This window comes from Notothenia rossii (genome assembly GCF_949606895.1).
Source record: "Notothenia rossii genome assembly, chromosome: 4".
Lineage (NCBI taxonomy): Eukaryota > Metazoa > Chordata > Actinopteri > Perciformes > Nototheniidae > Notothenia > Notothenia rossii.
The window spans coordinates 81,960,575-81,975,337 of record NC_136902.1 but is presented as its reverse complement, the minus strand read 5'-3'; the positions used below and the strand labels follow the sequence as shown (position 1 = coordinate 81,975,337).

General features: G+C 38.2%; 1 protein-coding gene across 1 annotated transcript in view; it reads right to left on the bottom strand.

Annotated features, from left to right (window-relative positions):
- The window catches only part of arap1 (ArfGAP with RhoGAP domain, ankyrin repeat and PH domain 1), a 54,593-nt gene extending 41,442 nt beyond the window's left edge, over nucleotides 1-13,151 (bottom strand). The window contains exon 1 of the mRNA XM_079677832.1: nucleotides 13,000-13,151. The gene's annotated coding sequence lies outside the window, so the exon portion shown is untranslated. The remainder of the gene's footprint in view (nucleotides 1-12,999) is intronic.
- Nucleotides 13,152-14,763: the final 1,612 nt, after the last annotated feature.

The following is a 14,763-nucleotide window of genomic DNA, read 5'->3' as shown; positions in this document are numbered from 1 at the left end:
CTGTCAAATGTTTCCTCTAACAGGGCAAAGACCACAGAGTACAGGCACAGGTTGAATCTTGCTCTCTTATCAAACATAGTTCCTATTCTTGAATTGAGGAACTCTTTGCTCAGAAACATGATGAATTACAGTGTGATGTGTCTTCAGCCGTCATCTGGGAGTTACTCATAAACTAAACAAGCACACTCAGTTCAAAAATGACATTAGAAAAGACACAAATAGATATTAAACCGGTCTCAGCATATTTGACGAGATATATTTTTCACCTCAGCAGTTTGGTCTAAAAGCCCTTAATCAGCTTTGTTTTTGTACATATAGACTGAGAATTTGTTTTGATTGCAATAAGTGACAAAGCTGCTGCAATAATCAAGACACAACGTGATAAAAGCATAACAGATCATTTCTGATGAGCACATTTAAAACGGAAAAGATTGCAGCCACTGATAGCAACATTAATTGTTCATTGATAGAAAACACTATGAGTGTCTCAAGGTTCAATTCACAAAAGTTATTGCACTAATAATATCAAAGCACAAACATGGCCATAAAGTTATGAAGCTCAGTGCAATTTGCCCTTTGTGGCAAAGAACAAATGTTAATGCAACCCAGTAGACACATCAATAGCAGAGAGAAAAACTAAAAATTGATTTGCAGACCACAAGCTGCAGGTCCTAAACTATCAAGGTTCCTCTAAGATTCAGGCAAGGAAATGTTTACGTAACGCAAATAAATAATACTTTGGGTCTAATATCCAAGTCTGTCGGTTCAAATGTATTTTAGTTCCCAGCACCTCTCTGAAGACGCAAGCAAATTCACTTTAACTGCATGTGGCTATTGGTGCAGATCTTTGGGAATTGGATTGTTTTTACAATTAGGCTCATTTGCATAGAAAGGGGCTAATGTATCACTAAATGCGTGCATGTTACCTCATTTAAATACGTGCATATAGTACAATAGTGGGAGCTCTGAGACAGTATTAGCTTGGCAGCACAGTCAGGGGTGCCTTCACGCTTTGGAGGAACATTGTGAATTATACAGTTTCTGTTTGTCTTGTAAGTGCACGTTTAGCAGTCACATAGACTGTGCAAAGCTTTTGTGATATTGCCTGTGAGACAGTATCTAGCAGATAATCTGAAATAATACATAACTAATTAGAAAGTTGAGATTTTTTTGCAACAGACGTGATTTTGACATTGATTTGTCTGACTAAACTCAGTGGCTTACAAGTGTGTGGGTCATCTTCATAAACGTTAACAATACTACCGGTAATCTTATTTATAAAGCACTTTTCAATATTATGTAAAAAATGATATCAAAGTTAAAAGAATTTGCAGAAAATTGATAATAAGGAACAAACTCTTGGATTTAGAAAGCAAATAAAAAGTGCAAAACATAGATGATATTAAAAGGTCCCATGTCATGGCCATTTCAGCAAACATTTCAGAGCTTTGTGGACGTAATCCATGACAAAGTGGAGTTGAGACCAGGAGGAGGAGTCGCAGTTTTATATGTTTCTCTGCGCTCTCTCCAATAAAATACCCAATATTAACGGTGTAAGTGTCTGCCCAAGGACAATTTAAAATAAAACCTAATAGAGGTGTCACACATAATAACTTAATAAAAGTAAATGTAACAACTACTAGAGTGCAACAAAACAGGAAGATTAAATGTGGTCTCTTAAACATAAGATCTCTAGCATCTAAAGCAATATTGATAAACGATTTAATATCAGATTATAATATTGATATATGCTGTCTCACTGAAACTTGGTTGAGACATGAAGAATATGTCAGCATAAATGAGGCCACTCCACCCAGCCATATCAATACTCATATTGCCCGAGGCACAGGCCGAGGAGGTGGAGTTGCAGCAATCTTTGACTCAAATTTACTTATCAATACTAAACCAAAATTAAATGATATCTCCTTTGAAAGTCTCGTTTTTAGTCTTACGCATCCGACCTGGAAAACTGTGCAGCCAATCTTATTTGTTACAGTGTACCGTGCACCAGGTCCTTATTCAGAATTCTTATCAGAATTCTCTGAGTTTTTATCAGCTTTGGTACTTAAAACAGATAAAGTAATTATCGTAGGTGACTTTAATATTCATGCTGACGATCATAAAAATAGCCTTACTGTTGCATTTAACTCTATACTAGATTCTGTTGGTTTCTGTCAGTGTAAATAAACCAACCCACTGCTATAATCACACTCTCGACCTTGTTCTGACTTATGGTATTGAAATTGAGCAACTATTAGTCGAACCGCATAATCCTGCTCTATCCGACCATTTTTTGGTAACTTTTGAAGTACTGTTACTAGACTACAAAGCATTAGCCAAAAGCTCCTGCAGCAGAAACCTATCTGTTAGTGTTATAGCCAAATTTAAGGAAGAGATTCCACCAATACTTAACTCGATAGCATGTCTGCATGTAAGGGAGGAAACGTATACAAAATGTACACCACCCCAAATTGATCATGTTGTTGATAGTGCTACAGGTGCGCTGCGAATAAAATTAGACTCTGTTGCTCCTTTGAAAAAGAAGAAAATAAAACAATATAGATTAGCTCCATGGCATAATGCCGAAACCCGCAAAATAAAGCAAAAGTCGAGACAACTTGAAAGGATATGGCGCTCCACTAAACTTGAAGAATTTCATTTAATTTGGCATATTACTCTCAATGAATATAAGAAAGCAGTGCGTAAAGCGAGAGCAGCCTAATACTCTTCATTAATAGATGAGAATAAGAATAACGAAAGATTTCTTTTCAGCACTGTAGCCAGGCTAGATTGAGCCTTCTATTCCCATAGCACTCAGTAGCAATGATTTTATGTGCTTTTTTAACGATAAAATTGTTACTCTTAAAAACAAAATTAATGACCTCTTGCCTTTGACCAGTATAGTGTTATCAACAGCTCCCGGAAACCTAGTTCTAATATTACACTAGATAGTAAACTAGAATGCTTTTCAGCCATAAACCTTGAACAATTAAATTCAATGATTCTTTCTTCTAAACCATCAACGTGTATCTTAGACCCGATTCCAACTAAGCTGTCAAAATAAGTTTTTCCATTAATTAGCACTTCTTTATTAAATATTATGAATATGTCTTTATTATCAGGCTATGTTCCACAATCATTTAAAGTTACAGTAATAAAACCTCTTCTTAAAAAGCACAACCTCGATCCAGAGGTTTTAGCCAATTATAGACCTATTTCTAATCTCCCATTCCTCTCAAAAATTCTTGAGAAAGCGGTCACAAAACAGCTGTGTGATTACTTAAAAAACAATGATTTATTTGAAGATTTTCAGTCTGGCTTTAGAACACATCATAGCACAGAGACAGCTCTGGTTAAAGTCACAAATGGCATTCTAATAGCCTCTGACAAGGGACTTGTCTCTATTTTGTTTTGCTCGATCTCAGTGCTGCATTTGATACTATCGACCATGATATCCTATTGCAAAGACTAGAGCACTTAGTTGGCATACAGGGAACTGCTTTAGGCTGGTTTAGGTCCTATCTATCTGAACGCTCTCAGTTTGTACGTGTCAACGATGAATCTTCCACCAAACCAAAGTTAGCCATGGAGTGCCACAGGGCTCAGTGCTTGGACCTATTTTGTTCACACTATATATGCTTCCGCTAGGCAATACTATAAGGAATCATTCTGTACATTTCCACTGTTATGCAGATGATACTCAACTATATTTATCCATCAAGCCTGATGAAACCAATCACCTAAATAAAATTCAAGACTGCCTCAAGGACTTAAAAACGTGGATGACCTTAAATGTTTTGATGTTAAACACGACCAAAACTGAAGTTATTCGCTTCAGCTGATTCCAAATGCTGCGGCTCGTGTACTAACCAGAGTTAGGAAAAGGGACCACATTACTCCTGTTCTGGCTGCCTTATACTGGCTCCCTATATAACACAGGATAACATTTAAAATTATTCTCGCCTACAAAGCCCTTAATGGGCAGGCGCCATCTTACCTTAAAGAACTCATTATACCCTACTGTCCTACTAGGGCATTGCGTTCCAAGAATGCAGGGTTGTTGGTTGTTCCTAGAGTCTCTAAAAGTACAATGGGAGACAGAGCCTTTTCTTATCAAGCTCCACATTTGTGGAATCAGCTTCCAGTTTGTGTTCGGGCAGCAGACAGCCTATCCGTTTTTAAGAGTACGCTTAAGACCTTCCTTTTTGATGAAGCTTATAGTGATAAAATAAAATAATCTAATGAGAGTTCATTGACGTAGATACGTTGTGCCTCTTCACCTATACATTTTAGTTCTTACTCTTTCACTTAAATCCTAAAAACTTAGATCTTATATTTAAAACTTTATCCAAACCTTTCCCCTCTATGACCTCTCAAGGTTTATTAGAGGGTAACAGGTTGCAGAGAACGCCTAGCCCGGCCGGGGAGTGTGGAACCTAGTCACTGACCCACTCCTACCTCTGACAAATCGAGGTTCCAATGGGGACCTTTTTCCCTGTGTGTGCCTCTCCACCTCTGTTTCCTACTTCTTACTTTTTACCCTTTTCCCTCAACCTATCCTAAGGGAGTGCATGTATGTAGACCCGTTAGTTTAGCTGCTATAGGCTTGGACTGTTGGGGGGGGCACCTTACTCCGTCTTTCTGGCTGTTTCTACCTGTGTACTCTCATGTTCCGATTAACCCGGTTTCCCCCAAATCTCTTTTTTGTGTCCATATATACGCTGGGATCCTGAGTCGAGGCTAATCCTGTTGCTGTGGTCGTGTGTTCTGGATCGTGTGTCCTGGATCCTCTATCCTGAGCACTGGATCTGAGTCCTGGACTTCGAGTCTTGGCTGAACCTGTCTCTGCGGTCCTGCCAGACTCTCACCATACTACTTCCCTGATGGCTCCCACAAGATTGCTGACATCCTCGTGGATTCATCTTCTTATTATAGACACATGCATTTCCAAACATTTGGACTACCTATGTTGTAAATGTATTATATCTTTTCAATTTACATATGGCATCTATTGCACGTCTGTCCGTCCTGGGAGAGGGATCCCTCCTCTGTTGCTCTCCCTGAGGTTTCTCCCATTTTCCCCTTTAAACTGTGGGGTTTTCTCTGGAAGTTTTTCCTTGTACGATGTGAGGGTCTAAGGAAAGAGGGTGTCGTATTGTCATAGTGATATTCTGTACACACTGTGAAGACCACTGAGACAAATGTAACATTTGTGATATTGGGCTATATAAATAAACATTGATTGATTGATTGATTGATACTGATCATAATTCCATTGTTGAGGTATACTAAAATAGATTTATATGGTGCAATTTTCCAAAATCACATTGGTTTCTCATACAGCATCTCTGTATAGTATGTAAGGATGCCAGAAACTGACCATGATCAAATTCAAAAATCGGACAGCCCTGGCGAATATTAATCAATTATTCGCTGCCGTCGACACGCAGCTCTGCATGATCACATGCAGCGGTGAGCGGAACAAAACACACACTTCAGGTTAGAATATCATGCGTAGCTATTTTAATTACCTCTCAAACTAAACAATTTGTTTTAAAGCTCAATAAATAAAAAGAAGACCTTAGACCGACACTTTTCAAATGTTGTCCAGAAGATTTAAACTTTAACGAACATGTTGACCGGCGAAAAAATATTCTAACGGGAACTCTGACTCACACACCGACTCACAGCCTCGCCGCGTCCCGCCGTCTATGGTACCTCATTCACACCAACGGTGTTTCAGGGCCGGTTCGGAGCTGGAGCAGCCTCTTAGCTCCGGAATCCGGTTCGTTTCAAGCACTAAAAAATTGTCCGGCCAGAGCAAAAGCACCTCATACGTCACGCTTACGTCGAGGCGGGGGCAGGGGCGGGATCAACTCCTGGACAACAACAAAAAGCCGGCGTTTTATCCAGTTTGTACACAACGATGGAGAAACTTAACAAGCAGCAGTGGTCCACTGAAGAGACCAGCTACCTACTGGGAATCTGGTCTTCTGAAGATTTACAGAGGAAGCTGGAGCACAATCGGCCATTGTTGTTGTTGTTGTCTGTGTCAGCTGTGAGGGGTTTCCGCGCGGTTTGTTATGAAGCAGGCACGCAAACGGTTACGTCATGATGCAAACGATGACGCAATGACGCAGCACCAGTCGGAATCTGGGCAGTGTGAAAAGAGCCGGAGCTAAACCGAAGAACCGGTTCTGAACCTGAAAAGCTCTAGCACGGAGCTTTAACCAGAGTTGCGTTGGTGTGAATGAGGTAAGGTAACTCATTCACACCATCAGAAATCGGCGGAGCTGCAGCTGGGAAAAGATTGTGTGTGTGTGTAAGGGCTCTGCGGACGTAACGTAACGGCTCCACGGATTGGTCCATTTGGACCAATGGGTTTGGGTATGGTCACGTCACTGTACCCAGGAAGAAAATAATGGAAAAAGAGAAATCTCCAATGAGGCGTTCTGGGGCAGCATAGACAGGTCTTTTCTGTGTTAGAGTTCTACTCGCTACAGGGTGTACTTTGAGGGTTTGTGACTCTGCAGACCGTTTACATGCAGAAAAAGCTACATAACACACAACCGGAAAAGCATGACATGGGACCTTTAAGGTGTCACACACTGAGGAGAGGGCTGGTCCAGAGCTGAAGGGGGGGGGGGGGGGTGACCAATAACACACGGACCCTGTGGTTTTCAGTTTGGTCAGTGAAACAGCTAAAAGGTATTAGTCTGATGATCTTAGGGGCCTGCCTGGTATGCCGGGGTAAAGATCTTTAACATAATCTGGAGCCAGACGAGTAATGGCCTTGTACGTAATAGATACAGTTTTAAAATGTATTCTAAATGTAATGGGCTGCCAGTGCAATGACGTTAAAGAGTGATATGACAGAACTTCCTACTTAACGTTAATATTATGGCTTCTGAATAAATTGCAATTTTGAGACTAAGTGGGAGGTAAACAAGAAAAATAGTTAGTCTTGATGACTTAATGCATTTCTGGTATGCTGCCTGAAGGATAAACGGCTATCAAATGATACCCCAAGGTTCTTTACCAAGGATTGAACATTTGCATAAAGTGAAGCCAGGTCAGACGGTATTTGTGGTTTATGACGCTTTCGACCAAAGATCACCAAACCTTTGTTTTATTGCTGTCTAACTGTAGGAAGTAAGCTCCAATCCATCCAATTTGATTAACAGGAGCGCAGTAAAGTCAGATTGTTCAGTCAATGTGTTGAACATGAAACTGTGGATCATCAACACTTACATTAAATCTTGTGTTTCCAAGTGTAGTGTACTTTAATCAGAGGGATGAAACTGATACTTTATCGGTAAAATGAAACTCAAGCTTATTTTCCAAAATGTCAAAGTGTTTTCGTCTGAACTATAAAGTTAATACTTCTGTTTAATAAATGTAGACTTCCTTTTTTCTACGTTATTTTATTTTCTAAAGTTTCCAGCCGGCATTTTCCACGTCTTCCTCGCTCCATCGTTTTCTGCACTCCCTCTCTCTCTCCCACTCAGAAAGCTGCCAATAACAGGGTCTCTGTGCTGCCTTCACAATGGGGCATTCTGTTGCTAAGCACGCACGCACGCGTGCACACACACACGCACACACACACACACACACGAAGGAGGGAAATGCATGGTCGAATGTGGTCACACTCTAAAAAAAGTGCTCACCTAACAACATTGTGTTTGTGGAGTTAGCGGGGGTGGGGGGGGGCCTCAGAAATTGTGTTTCAGGCCTCATATCCCCTTTCAATTTTACACATAAACAGCAAGCCAGGTTGTTCCATATTCCGTGTTGGCAGACATCAGGTTAAACACTGCTGAATGAAAATACGTTGAGTGATTTCTAAGAAAAATGTAACAAACTGGATCTTCCATTAACACATTATTATGAGTTCTCAACAACAACTTAGCACATTACTGATCAGAGAAACACATGACCTGGTCTCCTGCCCTCATTGCATACATAACACTCACATACTGTTAAGTGACTGTTGAAACTAACAGCGTGAAGTATGTCACAAGGCTAAAGAAGTATTTCTCATACTCATTTCTACTTATGTGACCTTCATTCTAATTCAACTGCCTGAATTTGTGCATACATTTTAAAGGATGTGTACACACAAAATAATGTTCAGCTACAATTGCTTACCCGTCACTATGACAGCCTTCAGTTAACTTGCTCACAATAAAAAAAAATATTACTTCCGAGGTAGCTGTGGTGGAGTGAGCTGGTTTTATATTAGTCACAGATAAAAAAGAAATATTCAAGTGGACGCGAAGCACAAAAAGTGTGTACACCAATTAAACAGATTGCCACTCCATAACTCCACAAGTATTAATCTATAAATACAAAGACTGTAGCACAAATTATTTTATGTTGTAAAAGGAAGTTAAACTGAGTAGAGTGAATTTCACAATCAAAAGAGAAATGTTGTAACAAAAAAGTTTTTCTAATGTCATACACACACTGATCTGCACTCATATTATGTACTAAAACCCATGTCTACTGAGACATATACGTACATATTACAATGACAGAAATTATTACATGGATTTCAGTCGATTATGCTAATATTTTTGATAATTTAGTCTAATTCATTCTGAACACTGTTTAAATTTGCAACGGGAGCTGAATAATGATGATGTGATGACAGCTAATCCACTTTAATTTGTATTTATCACAAAATGATGTCCAGCTGTCTCCTCTACCATTCTGCAGTCATGATGTATAATAAATACCAACAGACTAGAAAATGTGGAGAATTTAAAACCTGCGTTATCAGTGACTTGCACATAAAATACCATTATAGAACAAGGACATAGAAAAACCTTCTTCTTTCATGAGTGTTTTGACATATCGACACATTTCTAACATTGTGTTAGAGTACCACAGGTAGAAGAAGGCAGACTATGAATAAAGAGGTTTTTTTTTTTTTTTTTTGTGATTTTAACACTGGCACCAAGATCACGTCGTATGATGCAGGCTTAAGTACACCTCAAACAGGACAATGATCTACAGATAATTCCTTGGACTTCATGGCTTGGTTTCCATCCTTAATCCATTTTGGAATAAGGCTTTAGCATAACAAAATGTGGGAAAAGTGAAGGGGTAGGAATATTTTCCGGATGCACATTTGTGTACTATTTAATAAAAGAAGGGAACAGTATGACTTCCAATCAAACCTGCCGATTCACAAAAACGATGTAAGCTTTTATTTTGACATTTAGCTTGTGTAACAGTTGTAAATATGCAGTGGGGTTTATTTGTAAATCATTTTGTATAAATCACACAAATTCTGTGTTTTATATTAATTCATTCTGTGTTCTTCATTTTATTGAATGCTCAATACCTGACAAGGTCGGAGATCAGTGGGCGGAACCTCTTAAGTGTGGTCGCTGTGCTCAGTAGATTAGTGTTGTGAGGACTTCCCCCCCCTATATATTGTGTCCCTCACGTCTCCTCTTCTCTTTCTGTAAATGTTCCACGTGAGAGGAGTCACTGTGAGGGAAAGCTAATATGCTGATTGTTATATCTGTTGTCAGGTACGTTTTCGCGCTTTCTGTAAATGTTCCACGTGAGAGAAGTCACTGTGAGGGAAAGCTAATATACTGATTGTTATATCTGTTGTCAGATTGTCAGTAATTAAACGGAGATCGTCAAAACTGTATGCTGGCTCGGGTCATCCATGAACAACGCAAAACACAATGCACAGACCGCTTAACGACACCGGTTACACTTGTATCAGACTCTGAATGTGGGTTACCGTTGCTTTGAATGCCACAGTGTCCATTGATAGTTATAGTAATACTGCAGAGCCTTGAACTGCTTTAAAATTCACATTTTAGTAAAATTAGGTGGTAAAACCTTCACACAGATTATAATTTCTACCCAACATTCAGAATATACAGCAAAATACAGTTCTGGTGGTTAATTTGCTCTTTGGTCAATTGTCCATAGACTACATCTAGACCAACAGCATTTATTGGCTTAAAGTCATCAGTATATGTTGGACAATAGGTGACAAAAAAATGTCAGTACTAAAATGTCAAACTATGTCACAATGTGTTTAGACATTACACAATGGGTCTTAACTGTTTATCATATTGTATCTTAACTGTATCAAAAGTCCAGTTTCAATCTGGCTCTACCAGTTGGACATCCAGCGGACATGGAACAAATAAGCATCAATTTGGAGCATCCTGTTGAATAACTGAAAAGTACGAAATTCTGTGTTTAAATGTTTTTGATTTTGCACTGCTGTTGCTGTTAATGCCGGATTTCTGTAATTAGCATTTGGGCTCATTTTTATTTACTTAACTGTTAACCTACCAGGGAAAATAAGTTGATTAGCCACATAATAAAAGTTTCCCTCAGAACCTCAGCTTTCTATCAAGGTACTGACCTTATATGGATAACTTAAAAAAAGCAGCACACACAGGGGACATGACTCATATACCGACCACCAGACACACTGCTCTTTTCAGCCCACTTTCAATTAATAGTGAATAGTGACTCAGCTCTGCAAGGAAAGAAATTCATCCTGAACAATGTTCTCTAGAGAGCCCGCCTGTGACACTTGACTCTGACTCTTCAGGGTGCAACATTTCACAGAAGAATGTTTCCCATGGTAACCCACCTGTAACTACCAACCACATTGAGCATATGAGTCCTTTAGTTCAGTCACCACCCACTTTGGCCAAAAAACAATATAGTGACTTAGTGAGTGTACTGTTCTGGGGGTCTTGATTTTTCCTCCTATTGTTCATGTAAATTCATGTGAGTTAATATTACTGCAATTACAAACTGCGTAAACTCATTGCAGTTGCATTTTACTTTACCCAACGTCTTTGACTTTCTGCCTATCAGCATATAGATTTGAACAAACACTTAAATCCCAGATCTTGGAAATGTCTCATACATAAAATAGACCGATTTAAAAAAACAAAGCACAACAAAAACAACGATTAGAGCAAAAATAAGTGTTCCAAGAAATGTATGAATATCACTGAGATACACAAAGAGGTCATTTGAATATAAAGTCTACAATTTAGTCTCTCTATTCAACAGCACCACACACTTTGCATGTGGGATTTATTGCAGGACTTTTGTATTAGACAGCATTAGTTTAAGCTAATCGCAGTCCCAAACTGTGTGTAAGAGTGTAAGTATTATAATGTATAAGACACATATGCATGCACTCACAATGTATTTAAAAACACACCGCAGTTGGTTTAAGAACTCTTTAAATGTTCCACTTTCGAAAAAAAAAACACTTTCTTTGTAACGTCAAGCTACTCTTATCTTCACCAGATGTACAAACTCATCACAGAATGAAGTGGTCTCTTCCCCTGTAACTATAACAGCGTCGAAGCATAAATATAAGTATTTCATATCATTTATAGTCCCGGCCTGCGCTTATCACTCTTTGCACAATGCACACCTGGGCTTTTCATCAAGCCAGTTTACAGCCAGACTGCTCAACGCGTCCTCTGAACCTATGAGATTATCCTCCGCTCACCCCATTATGGAGTGATTCAGCAACGAGTAATCATCTGTGAAGAGGGAGAATATTTGTTGTTTTTTTTAAAGAGGGAGATGAGGAATGAAGGACTACTACTTTCAGAACCAACTTGATGTGATAAATATGTCAGCGTTCATCCTCAGTGGAAATGCAATCTATCTAAAAAGGTGAATTTGGATAGGCTTGACTTACTGGGCCTCTTATGCTGGCAGACACAAACATCGCATTGTATGGGGAAGAGAGATACTTATATATGTTGCTTGATAAACAACATCCTGTCACACTGCATTATGTGGCTCTCAGCGTGCTCTTAAAATATAAAAACAGTCAGACACAGACTTACTCATCAGCAGTTTCCAGTACAGGACAGTAAAAGGGTTTGAAGGACCATTATGCAGTTTGATACTTCTAATATGTAGGCCATGTTTTGTGTTGCCCTTTTTTACAATGAATTGGTAGCTTTTAAAATGATACACAGGTTATTTGATCAGTTCTCAAATGCAAAACAGCCCCAGCACGTCCGATGCCATGCTTAATTTCTCTAATTCAGTTTCATTAACTTCACTGCAAAATTGTGTGCCTGTGGGACAGCAGAATAACTTCTGTTTAACCACGGTAGATCATTATTATCGTGGTCGCGAAGCTCTGTGAGAACTTTGTACTAATTATTGTAAAAAACAATTTAAATGGTCTACTGGGCAAACCAGTCATACATAACCTACTCTATTCTAAGATATTTAGCCCACATGCAAAATGTCTTCCTCTACAACTGCATTAACATATCACTGAAAAGGAAAAACTCACACTTCCACTTATTATTAAAAAGCATAGTCAAACAGTTTCACTATTGATCTTATCATCTTGAATAAACTCCACATACAGGAGCCCTGCCTTAGATTGAAATAAGTGTTTGAAAAACAAACTTGAGATAGGGTTTCGGTAATGTGTTGAATCTAAACTGTTAAAAGTTCCTACCTGAAAAATAATGTAAAATCCCAGATAACCCTAACCCCACCTGTCACAATTCCACCTGCTAATATATTCACAAATCACAATGTGAGGAAGGCATACGATTACATCAAATTACTCCATCTTTATGTTAAAACACGAGATTTAATTGTCAATGTATCCATGCTCCCAGTTTATAAATAATGAATTCCACTGGGGATAAACAGCCCAGTGTAGGCAGTGCTATTTCCTCTCCACTTTTCCCACAAAAAGAAGAGAGCAGCTGAGAAAAACAACATCTAACAAGTTAACCAAAGCATGCTCGCGAATCATTACTCGATTAAGTGTTAAATTGTTTAAAGCAGATGACGGTAGACTCACACAAAGTTGAATACTTGGTCAGTGTCACATCACATTTCTGGTGTAGCCCATGTGAGGTTTATGCTGTTAAATTAGCGTCTATTTTTATCAGCAGTTGTGAGAAAGTTTCTCTTTTTCATAAAAGTTGTGAATTCTTGTCATTCACTTACCTTGTCAAGTCTTTGCAAGTGTTCAACTGTCCTGAAATGCGTTTCGTTATTTTGAGGGGAAACTAGCGGACACAACTGCGACGCAAAATAGCGGATAAGATTTTTCTTGCGGATAAAATGCAGCAGTGGCAGCAACAATTTACACAGACAGCAAGTGTCAAGCTAAAGTAAAATGTGAAAACTGTTTCCGGTTTTACATTTCAAAATAAATACACACATCAACGTTCTATAATGTGGCGTTTTATGTTGAAGGATAGGAATGGTGTTTTTCCCGGGTTTCTGTGGTTATTTGGAAGCAGCAAAATCGCAAAACTTCCTTATGGCTGTCATGTGACCATCAGAACAGAATGGACTGCCCACTCTGTTTTCATGTAAATGCCCTTTAACTAGATATTATTTATTAATCACTTTACTTCACCTTAACAAACATATCATTTATAAACTCACATGCTTGCAAATGCGGCATTTGGAGAGCTTTTATCTGCAAAATAAATGTTTCAAGTAACAACAAAATGACAAGCTTGTTGTTCTAAATTAAAGTGAGTCAGTCATCTAATGTAAGAGGAATGTGTATGGTGACAAAAACAAGGATTAGAACATGCAAAAGGGATGGGACCAGTAAAAGGACTTATTTGTGAAGAAGTTTGGAAAAGGAAATAGAAAACATTGTACACTTACAGTATGTGTCATAGTATATACTGTGTATACTGTATTTATGTTGGGTTATACAAATTACCCAAGATCATTTGTATTACCCCAAAAATTATTCGGGGTAATAAAAATCAATCAGTGCATACATTAAATGAGAAGTGTACAAAATAAACAATACAAAGGGGTAGGTGTAATAGGCTAATGTTTCGCCCTACAAATTTCGGTCAGTAAACACTTGCTTTTGTTTGTCACCTCTTCCAAAGTAATGACTTACCATACATTTTTTTTAATGTGCATACGAGTTGTAAAGGTTAGAAATGGCCGTAATATCCTAAACTAAAACATAACTAATAAGTATAGCTCACCCAATAAATGGTATAAATCCCTGTATAGCTAAATATCGAAGTATTATCAGAGAAAATAATAATGAAATGATTAACTTTCTATTTTATACACACAATAAATTACAAAACACACACAGTATAAACATGACCCACAGGATGTGGATGTCTTCTTAATTTTCCTCTTTGAGAAATAGTATTTAAATGTAAACATATTTCCTAAAATATAGTGAATTTAATTGCTTTTATTTAAGCAGCTACAGATTTACATACTTTTATTTGACAAAATAATTGAAATAACCTCACCACCACTTAGAACAACAACAAACTGTAAAACCATAAGCGATGTCTATTTAATTGCATACAATCAAAGTCAAAGTCAACTTTATTATCAATCTTCCAGTTTGTGTGTACAAACAGAGAGATCGAAATACTGTTTCCCACAATCCCGAATATAAAAACAAATGTCTATAAAATATAAAAATATGTGTGCAAATATATGTATATATATACACAGTCAAAGACACATTTTTACATGTGCACACATTTAAAAAGAAATGTGTCTTTGACTGTGTAAATATATATAATAATCCAATCTTGTCCTGCAATGAAGATGATATGAACTGGTTTAATCTACAGCACTGTGTCCAAGAGTAGATTTAACTCTAAACAGATGTTTGTGCAGAGGTTGCAGTGATGTGGCATTCATATCAAGTATTGAATCAGACACGCTTCTGACCGGCTGCTGTTGTAAGCTCCAGTTGGAACCAGA